Here is an 11,276-nt window from a genome sequence, read left to right as displayed (position 1 = left end):
AGACTGGAGGGCTCTAGGTCCCTCTCTCTCGAGAAGGAGAAATGGGCTGATCCATCCCAGGAATGATCTTGGGTTGTGAGCATCCTCAAAGAAACAACCCTGCTCAGAACCCAGTGCCTCTGGTTTTCCAACCAGCCTCGACCTTCAGTCGGCCCTCTCTGAATCCTACATCTGTCTTCTAGAATAAAGGCTGAGCCAGCAAAGAGACCCACCTCTACCTCTGAGAGTGGCAGTCACGGGGCCCTAGAGTTCCCTAGAGGAAGTCTCAGAGCAACATGGGTCTGACTCCCGCCCTCATTTCCTGGCTGTCCTGTGCCAGTGGCATGTCTACCTCTGTCTCTTGTCCAGGAATGAACACTGCGGGTGTCATTTTCAGATTGAGCCAGCAAAATTCCCATTCCCCAAGGATGTACTGCACAGGCATCCTGTAGCCAACGACAACCAGGTCGTCAATGGTGAACCCAGAGTGCCAGGATTTTAAGAGCCATGTGGCTGTGTCGAAGGCTCTATCACTGATGGTCTAGGTTGTCATTTGAGGTCATGGCTACAATGGCCTGACATGCCTGATCTGGGATCGTCCTCCCTCTTCATCTTCATGCTTTGCCATGCCACATACACTTGGTTGAAACTTTTGGAATGAAAGGTTCTGGACAGAAGTGGAGCTTGGCATCGACTCAAGCCCCAGGCATCCCCCAGGACATGGTGGAGAACTGCATTCCCTAAAAAAGACAATCTGGTCAGACTTAACCCGTTGTTGTCTGAGAAAGAGACATTCAAGTGTGACTGCTGCTCACCAATGTGACCCAGGGCCCAGTGGCAGGATGCCTGCCCTGTGCCCTGACAAGTCCCACCTAGGAGAGCGTCTGTCCTACCTCCAAGCCAATTCAGACCTGCCATTGTATACAACAACTCTTGTTTCCTTTCTAACAAGCAGCTCAGTATCCAACCACCATGGGAACCCAGTCCGAGAGGCACAATGGAGAGAAAGCTGCCAAAGCAAGCGTTTGGAAAGGAGCAGATATCACAGCAGGCAAAGCAGCCATGAAGATGTGTCTGCAATGAGTCCTTAGCTGGGTTCAGCAAAGAGAGGCCGGCGCAGGTGGGCAGAGCACTTCCATAAAGCTGCCTGTGGTGGATAAATGGCTTCTGATTTGACATGGACAACAGAATAAGGGACTGCAAGTTCAATGAATAATCTCTGGCCAGAGAAACAAGGTCAAACGCTTAAGTTTCTTCACTTCCAGTGGTTCCTGGTATTTCCAGCTGAGTGGACATCTTTCTGTGACCAGTGGGTGCCACCCCACCTTCTGCGGAGTCTGCGTGAGAGATTGTGTTGGACAAAGAGCTTCAAGGAAGCATGCCCCCAGGAAAGGAGTGTTGGTTCAAGGCTTCCCATACACTTGGCTGCACCTTTATAGCCTCTACCTTTATTCTTACTATATTCTTCTTGGCTGTACATTCGTTGCCTTTATTCTCGTTTTGGCTATTTTTCTATTGATCCGTGAACAGAGCATGTTGTATTTTTCCAGTCCAATAGAGATGGCTTCTCTAAGTAATAAAGACTAAGGCCAAAGATTAAATGTGGGCAATCCCCCAATCAATCTATCATCTGATGTGACGTTGCCTCCAGAAACTCCTACAACTTCACAAGCGGTTTTGCAGCTCATGAATAGTAAATATAGAGACTTAAAATTTCTAGATATGTCCAACAGACAAAATCAATAAACTAAACTAAGTTAGAAAGAGTTATCCCAGTAGTTTAGAGAGTTCTAAAAAAGAAGGGACCTCTGATTATATAAGAAAAAGAAAGATTCTCCCAACAGTTATGATTAAGTTTAGTCCAACTTACGTTATAGGGAATAGATGGTGTTTTCACACAAAATATAAAGTTAGTGACATATTTCCTGAACCAACCAAGAACCATTTCCTTATACAGGAGCTTATAAAGATGAAATTAATTGGATAAAATTAAAAAGAGTATAATGTAAGTACAGCCCTGTCTTAGGTTTGTTAATTATTAAACATAAAAAAGGCTGAATAGATGACGTATTCTATTAAACAATATGCTAGACTTGTTTCACACCACTTAGCTTAAACAGTTGGTGGAATAGTCATTAATTTTCATGTAATTCATCAATGCTTTGCCTTTAAAAAATTGATTACGTGCTTAAATAAACAAAAAATCTATGTCACGATCACACACTGTATAAAAATGTTAATTCTCCTCAATAAAGATACACTCAGATGCAACTCTTTTGAGTCTATGTCTGTTTGTCACTTCGCCAACTCCTTTGCCCACCTATCCCGAGATCCCTGTCCCATCGGTCCCAGTGCTCCGGCCGAGCTGGTCCGTTGCAATGCTTATCCCTTGACAACCCCTCTTGACACTCTTTCACTCTATACCTCTCTAGCCATTGGACACTTTCTTATCTGACAGGAAAATAAACTCGGTGAGACAGGGGAGATTGAAACTCTGTGACCCACCCTGAACCCTATGGTCTACCCGAGACTGTTTCCCTCTGCAGTCAGCGACCATACAGATTCTGGATGTCATGAAGTGACTAAGGGGTCTGTGGCTTGGTCCTACATACTGGATTTTGGCTCTTAAACTGACCCCACAGAGATTGTGAATGGTTGGCTCCCTTGATCCAGGGACTCCAAACTAAAGCTTGCATGCTCCCTTCTTCCTTCCTTTCCTCTTTTTCTCCCTCCATCGTTTCCTCCTCTCTTTCTCTTTCCTCTCTTTGTGTCACTCCTAAGCCTTGAACTCAGAGCATGGGTGTTGTCCCTGAGCCTTTTTACTCAAAGCCAACAGTCTATGGCTTGAGCCACTCATCCACTTCTGGCATTTTCTTTTTGGTAGTTACTAGGCAATAAGAGTCTTACAAGCTTTCCTGCCTGGGCCTTAAGCCTCAATCCTCCCATCTCAGCCTCCTAAGTAGCTAGGATGACAGGTGTGAAGCACCGGCATCCAACTCAAACCAAGATTTCTTCATGTGCTGTGGAACCAGCACTGGAACCTTTCATTGTCTATGCCGCCCCCTTCCCTTCCGGCCCTGGCACACACTGTAACCGTTTGTTGTATAAATAAATGAGCATCTGCCTACAACAATACTACAGAAAAGTCCCATTCAATTCAGGTAAGCATCCTTGGTGGGGGCAAAGCCTGATGTAGCTTTCTCACTGTTCTCTCTCCTTTCCTACCCTCCTGGTGCCAACCACTTAACTGTTTTGTTTCCAAGGATGTGAGCCATGATGTACTCACTGGATTCCGGGGTCTCTGGGATGCCTATCTTCTCAAAGATCTCTATCCAGCCACTGACCAGCTCTGTGGAACTCAATTCCCTACTCTGGTGTGAACAAGGTTGCTGGGAAGTGAATGCCCGGCTCAAGAGCCCTCTTCTCCACTCCCTGGGGCCAGAAAGGATGGTTCACCATATCCGGCCCCCAAATTTCATGTTGCAGAGAAAGAATCCTTGAGGCATCCCGGGTCTCTGAATCTCCCAGAGTCCAGTACAGGTTTTGGGAATTGTCTCTGTTCACAGCTGGCAGGTTGCTGCGGATGGTGAGGTCACAGTCTGTGCTCCCCATGACATCCTCAACTTTAGTGGTCACCCTAGAGAGAGCCGGAGGAGAATCAGCAGCTGCCGGAGAAAGGCAGTCAAGGCATGACCTTCATAGCAGGAGAGCATCTGGCTTGGGAACTCTGCTTGTGCCACTTTGAACGTCATTGTTTGGTGGCTGAAATGGTACATCTAATTTGACCAATCCAGAATCCCAGGCATTAGTAGAAATTGCCAGCTTCAAGAAAAAAAAAACCCTGGAAAATCTGGTATTTCACTTGTCCCAATCAAACTTAAAGGGTTCCAAAGTCAGTGGTCCCCTTTTCCTTGCAGACAGCCTACAGCAGGTTACAGAAAATGGCATTCAGAGAGCCCTAGCTAACTGCCATGTCCTGATCCCAAGCAGGCTCCAGCATGGGGAACACACTTGCTTATCATTGCCCAGCTGGAAACAGCCCAGGAGGGCACAGATTGGAGTCTGCAGAACTCCAGGGAGGACTGCGCACAAGTGCACTGCCCCGGGAGGGTATCCACACCACCATTGGGTGCCCGGAGCCCCCTTCCCTGATGCCCACAGACACTGCCAATGCCTGGGTAAGATTCCCCTCTCATTCTCTGTCACGGTGAACCATCTGCCATGTCACACCGTTTGACACTTCCCAACCCTCCTAGCTTCACAGCCACTGCCCTACTCCCCCCCATCTCATTCCCTATTTATGTTTGGCAGACACATTCCCAACTTTGAATTAGCTCCAATTATACACACCAGAGCATATTGTCTGGCTGGAAGAGTGCAGCTGTGGTCACAGGAGCCTCATGAGCCTTCTGGCTGAAGACAGAAGGGCAGGTGTCCACTCTGGTCTGCAGTTCACACAGGCCTCCTAAGGGAGACCAACACAGGTCCAGCAGCTACTGTGGGCTGCAGGAAAGGGGAAGAAAGAGGTGGAAAGGAACATCTACTGAAACCTTCCCTAAAGGAGCCATGAAACGGTGAAAGAGAATACAAAAATTGTGGCTGGGCTCATACTGGACATAGTGATTAAAGAACAACAAATAAAATACTCTTGCTCTTTTTAGACACAGTGACAAATATATTTTCATTGTTCTCATCTCCCTGCTATCCCAACACACACACACACACACACACACACAGAGAGAGAGAGAGAGAGAGAGAGAGAGAGAGAGAGAGAGAGAGAGAGAGAGAGAGAGAGAGAGAGAGAGAGAGAGAGAGAGAGAGAGAGAGAGAGAACACAAACACACAAAAATCCAAACCAGTGACAGAAGACTTATCCATGAATTTGACAACTGATTATTCACCTGAGCACAGACAGGCTGTGCCTTGAGAAAGATGATCTCTCTCTCTCTCTCTCTCTCTCTCTCTCTCTCTCTCTCTCTCTCTCTCTCTCTCTCTCTCTCTCTCTCTCTCTCTCTCTCTCTCTCTCTCTCTCTCTCTCTCTCTCTCTCTATCTCTATCTCTCTCTCTCTCTCTCTCTCTTTCTCTCTCTCTGTCTCTCTCTGTGTCTTTCACTGTCTCTGTCTCTTTCTCTCTGTCTCTCTGTCTCTCTGTCTTTCTCTCTTTCACTCACACACATAAGCATACAGACTCAGAGCAGTGCCTCTCCTGAGTTTGTTGGTTTCTCATCTGGGCATGTACCAGCTCGAGCACGGGGGTTCCCTTGTCAGAACCAGGGGCTCCCACCCAAGGGGAACAATGCTCTAATAATGCAGAACCCCCCTGCCTCCCCCTTTTTCTAGGGCCAGACCCTTCCCCTTGGCAACAACCAGCCTTGAATCCCCATTCACCAAAACCCTAGGACGCTGGGTGAAGGAGTCTGGAGACAGGTGGCTCCTTAGAGCCTAGACAGAAAACAAAGTAGGGGGTCATGGTGCCTCCAGAGACGTGTCTGACCTGGGGTGGGGTCGTTGTTGGGGACTTTGTTGTGGTCCTAAAGGCTATATATATGGATGGACTCCCTACTTCCAGCCTAGATACTTCTGGGTGACTTGGCAGATTCTTGGGTAGGACAAGGAGACCAGATGGCCTGGGAACACTAGCAGAGGTTGGCAGAGCTGGGAAATGTGATCACCCAGTCAGAACTGTTGAAAACTGGGGTTGTCAGCCCCCCCCAGTTTTGGGGGTACAAGCCAGGTGTATGTTTGTCAGAGGGGGTGTGTTTCTCTGCCAAATACCCACCTTCTATCTGACCCCAGTGCCCTCACCTCTCTAGTGAGCTCTTCTGGGAATGTCCTCAGGTGAAAGGGTGACTGAGCACAGAAGACAAAGGTTCACACATCAAGGGGGCCTATGTTCTGCATCTAACACCCCCTCCCAGTGAAAAGGAAAAGACCTTAGAAGGTGTGGAGGTGCTGCTTCCCACCTCTGACTAAAGCCACCAGGTTCCCAGCAGGGAAGGGTGCAGATGCGTGGCTATGTGGCTCCCTCTGCTCCAGGCCAGGGGTTCTGTGGTGCCCCCTCCCCACCCAACCCTGCAGCTCCCCTTTTCCTGGAACACTGGCCACTAGGGATGAGGGTGGGATCCCTGGGTAGACACCCACATCCACCCCCCACCCCTGGAGTGCATTTGTGGCAGAGCCAGGGTGGACTGTGGGGCGCAGGGGATGTCCAGGGAGGGATGGAGAGGGGAGGTGAGAGGAACGGTTCCTGGTCCTCACGGGTAGGGGAAGGGTAGAGTAGGGGGGTTGCAGGGTGCAGGGGTCGTGGGGTGCAGGCATGCAGGGCGGCCATTCACATGTGCTGCTGGGAGAAGCTGCAACTCCGGGTGCGTGCCCCGAGTCTGAGGACCACAGGCCTGGACCAAGTCAAGGCCACAAGCCATCCAGGGGCACACGATCTCCCCTAGGTGCCTGCAAGAGGCTCCGAGTTTTGGTGCTGTCAGCTCCATGTTTGAAACACGGTGCTGCTGGGAGGAGGAGGAGGCATCTGCAGGCACGTGGTGGGGCTATGTGCAGCCTCTGCTCCTTCTCCTCAGCCACCACCACCGCCTCAGTGGCCTCCTGCCCTGTGAAGGTGGCTTCCGCCACCGTCTATGCCTCCACCTCAGTAGCCTCTGCTCTGCTGTGCTCCCTGCCGCCATGGCTGCCGCGACTCTGAGGGGCTGCGCCCAGCGAAGTGCCTGCCATGCAGGCTCAGCATCCCACGCTATGATCTGGGCGGCCACCACCACTGAAGCCATTTCCACTGGTGCTTGTGCTCATGCTAACTCTTTTTTCTGCTCTTTCTTGGCCCCACAATCCTCTCCTGGGCCACCCCATCCCTGTTGCACACATGACCCTGAACCCTTGGGTCCCTGGCCATTGCTGCCACCAAAGTGGGCACCTGGGCTTGGCCCCCTCCTCCCCTGGGCCCCGTCTCCCACCCACAGTCACAGCCCTGACTGGGCCCTGAGGCTTCCTCCTCCACTCCACTCACCAAGCAGTTGCATGGTGACACTCATGCATGTATGTGTGTTTGTGTTTGTGTGTGTGTGATTGTTGGGGATAACTACCTCTCAAGGACTCAGAACATAGCACCCTCTGGGATGACTCAGCACACAACGCACTTCCAAAAACAGCTCAAAGCACCCTGTGTAAAGGACTCAGCACACAGCTCCCTTTGAAGGACTCAACATGCAGTACGCTGGGTAGAGTACTTAGCACACAGCACCTTTTGAAGGAGGGAGTCCATAGCCTGCAGTGTAAAGGACTCAGTGCATGGCATACTTTGAAAAACTCAGCACGTAGCACTGTTTCCCAGGGACATCATGTTAAGACTCCACACATCACACCATGTTAAGACTCCACACAGCAACCTTTGAAGGGCTGAGTATGAAGCACCCTGTGTAAAACACCCAGTGCACAGCACCCTTCAAAAACTCAGCACATGGACTGGGAAGGTGGCTCAGTGGTAGAGCACTTGCCTTGCATGCAGGTGGCACTGGGTTCGATTCCCCAGCACCACATAAGCAAAAAGGAAAAAAGCCAGAAGTGGCACTGTGGCTCAAGTGGTAGAGTGCTAGCCTTGAGCTGAAGAGCTGAGGAAGAGCACCCAGGCCCAGAGTTCAGGCCCAATGACCGGACCCCAAAACAAACAAACAAACAAACAAACAAACAAAACTCAGCACATAGAACAATTTTGAGGGCCTCAACACATACCACACTGTGGAAGAACTCAGCACACAGCAACATTTGAAGGACAGTACAGAGTACCCTGTGTAAAGGACTCAGCACACTGCACTCAAAAAGCTCAACTCATCCCTCTCTTCTCAAGGGCTCAGCACATAGCACGACCCTTTGGAATGAATTAGCATACCACACATTTTGAAGGACTCAGCTTACAGTATGTTGTGTGATGGACTCAGCACACAGCACCCTTTGAAAAACCCACTCTTCTCAGGGACTCAGCACATAGCACCCTTTGGGATGATTCAGCAAACAGCACCATTTTGGGGACTCAGCACAAAACCCCCATGTGGGAAGGACCCAGAAATTGTGCCTTTTGAAGGACTCACCACAAAGCTGTATGTCACAAGTTCAGCTGTCATTAGAATTAGGGTGTTTTCTTCAGTATCACCATTCTTAAACACTTCACAAATCCTACTAGTTCACATTTAGCCAACCTGTGTTTTATGGGGAAAGTTCAGCTGGGAGGCTTGAACTCAAAGCTTGGGGGCCCTGTCCCTGAGCTCTCTGGTTCAATGCTAGAGTTCTACCACTTGGAGGCACAGCTCCCATTTTGTTTTGTGGGGTTGTTCTTTGACAGGTCGTATGGTGATAAGTAAGGCCAAGTTGGGGTATCCGTGGGCAAAGGTTCTTAGCTCAGCCTGGAGCTGACCTCTCCCTTCCTTGTGTCCCTGGTAAGCCGGGCCTCCTGGAGCTCTCTTGGCCTAGGGTGGAACAGACCTGCTCTGGCATCAGCAATCAGGGTGAGCAAAAGTCAGCTTGGCCCTGGTCAGTTCCCCAAATTGAACTCTTGAGGAAGATGGCATGGGGCCGCATGTTCTGCGTCTGGCCACCAGGGAGCAGGAGTCGCCCACCATAGAGATTGTACCTGCGAGTTGTGTTTACTCTTGCTTCCCTGGGGCCCCCATCATGCTTCAACCACCCTGGACAGGAAATTCCTTGAGACTCTTACCTACAGTTAATCATCGAAAAGCAAATGGAGCTGTGGCTCAAGGGGCTGAGCACTAGCCTTGAGCAAGAAAACTCAGGGATAGAGCCTAGGCCCTGAGTTCACACACACACACACACACTCACACACACACACACACACACACACACACACACACACACACACACACACACACACCACATGCATACAAAATCAGAAATTCCTACACTACAATCTTTGGGTATTCTCTACTTTTTCCCCACTAAGCCTGGTGGCTGCTGGCCTAGGTCTTTGATGCATATACCACCTGACATCTTTAATTTTTGGGAAACATAATTGCTAGGTCAGCCTTCCCCCATCCCAGCACCTTGAGTGGGTCATGTTCTATCCAGGCCCTTTGGGGCTCATTTACAGACTTGCCAAGATGCCTCAAAAGGCATCATATACTGGGCACTGGTGGCTCATGCCTGGCATCATTGCTATTCAGGAAGCTGAGATCTGGTGGATCATGGTGCCAAGCGAGTCTGGGCAGGACAATGTATGAGACTCTTATCCTTGATGAACAGTCAGAAAACAAAAGTGGTCCTGTGGCTCAAGTGGTAGAGTGCCAGCCTTGAGAAAAAGAGCTCAGGGACAGCGCTCACGGCCAACAACAAGGAGAGGCATTGCATGTTGGCTTTGGGATTGGCATGGGCCAAATATAATTGGAATTTTCAAGTGCTCCAAGAAAAAACAGTACCTGCTTTAGTCCCGTGCTCCTCCATCTCGTCTCACCCCTTGGCCTTGTCCATGCTTTGTGTCAGCATGGCTCTGGCTTGATAGGAGGGCTCCAAGGAAGGTCCCACAGCAATCATCCCTCCTTCTTCTGCCCTCCTCACCCTGCTGCTTCTGCTCTTTGCCATAGACTGTCTTCCTGTAATCCATGCATGAGGTCATCACCGCCAACATAGTGGTGAGTGGTGGGTCTGGCCTAACTCGGGGCAGTCAGAGGTGGAAGTGGGTCTGGGACTAGGAGCTTCCACCCTGGGTGTGGGCTGAGGCCAGGGCTGACATTTAGTTCATCCTGAGCCTTGCAGTGGTGGGGAGACAGTGTAGACTCCACATTGAATCAGGTAAGATCAGAATCTGGACGACCACGTGTGGGAGAGGATGTAGGACTCAGGGGGCCACTGTTGTTGGTACTCTCTCAGGACTCCCTTCTCCCTTTCTCATCCCTCAATGTTAGAAGAGAAACTTCAACTAAGGGTTTGGGAAGAGGGGGCGGGGGAGTATTTTGTTGTGAACCAGACTTGTGCTTCATATTCATCCTAGCCCTATTTATCTGAGGAATGGCCATATGTGTTTGGGGGGCGGGAATCATCTTAGCTGAACATGTGGCTCAGTGGTAGAGTGGTCGCCGACCATGCCTGAAGCCCTGGGTTCGATTCCACACAGAAAATGTTGGAAGGAGAGGTGGGGCTCAACTGGTAGAAGGCCAGCATTGATCAAAAAAGAGCTCAGGGACAGTGGCCAGGGCCTGAGTTCAAGCCCCAGGACTAGAGGAACAAATCTTTGTTGGACGGGTTTTTTTTGCTTTGTAAATAATTTATTATTTGTGATAAGCATAACATGGGCCTCTTTCCTGGCCACCAATGGGCCATTAGATGTCCCTTGAGTTTGGGCCAAGTCCCAGCAGCCTATGCCCTACCCGACCCCCAGTTTAACTTCCCGTCACCTGGCAGATGGAGTCCTGAGAGAAGGGCACCTGGCCACTTACTTCTGGTGGCTGCCAAGGCTTTTGAGAGTCAGTATGTCACATAGAGAGTCATCATCTGCATCAGTCTACAGAAGAAAGTGAGGGAGCACTCCTCACCTGAGCCTGGGAGCTGTGGGTGGATCTGGATGTGGGGCATCTTTGGCAGGATATGCTTCTTGGGGGAGTCCACTATGGGTTCAGGAACCCTGACCTCTCCTCTGACAGTTTCCATGCTGTCTTCAAGTTGCAATTCTTCAAAACCTTTCTGCTCCTCCCTCATTTCACCCACCACCGACCCTGAGGCATCTGAAGCAGTGTTGGTGGTTGGGGGCTCAGCCTGTGCTGGCATCTGGAGACTGCTGTCTGTGCCTTCCCCTGCTGGGAGCAACTGCAGCTCCTGCAGCACTCTCCTCTTCTCCATCTTCTCCTGGGACAGCCAGTGCAAGCACTCGGCTTTCTCCCAGCACAGCTCATGCAGGACCAACATCTGCTCTTTACACACCAAAAGGGACTCTTCGATGGTTCAGATGTGTGCTGATAGCTGGCTGTATCCATGGTGGAGCTCACTTGCTGGACTCTGGAAGTCCACCTCATCAGGCAGGTCATGGATGAAGCAGATTTTCTTCTTAGATACCCATATGTCCTGCTTCCCATCCCCACACATATTGTGGTGACAGCTCATGGGGGAGAGGGCCTGTGGCTCCAGTTTAGTCTGGCACTGAGCTGCCTGGTGGCCTGGGTGCCTACAGCGGGCCTGCTGCTCCTGTGGAAGGATTTTCCCCCTGTGGATCTCAGCCTCCAAGTGTGCTAAAAGAGACTAGTCCATCTATAAGATAGCATGGAATGTGGGCGTGGCAATAATTCTTGTATC

Source organism: Dipodomys merriami, unplaced genomic scaffold (assembly GCF_024711535.1).
Source record: "Dipodomys merriami isolate MVZ:Mamm:240054 unplaced genomic scaffold, mDipMer1.0.p SCAF_432, whole genome shotgun sequence".
Taxonomy (NCBI): Eukaryota; Metazoa; Chordata; class Mammalia; order Rodentia; family Heteromyidae; genus Dipodomys; species Dipodomys merriami.
The sequence above is the reverse complement of the archived record's forward strand: the minus strand, read 5'-3'. Positions refer to the sequence as shown.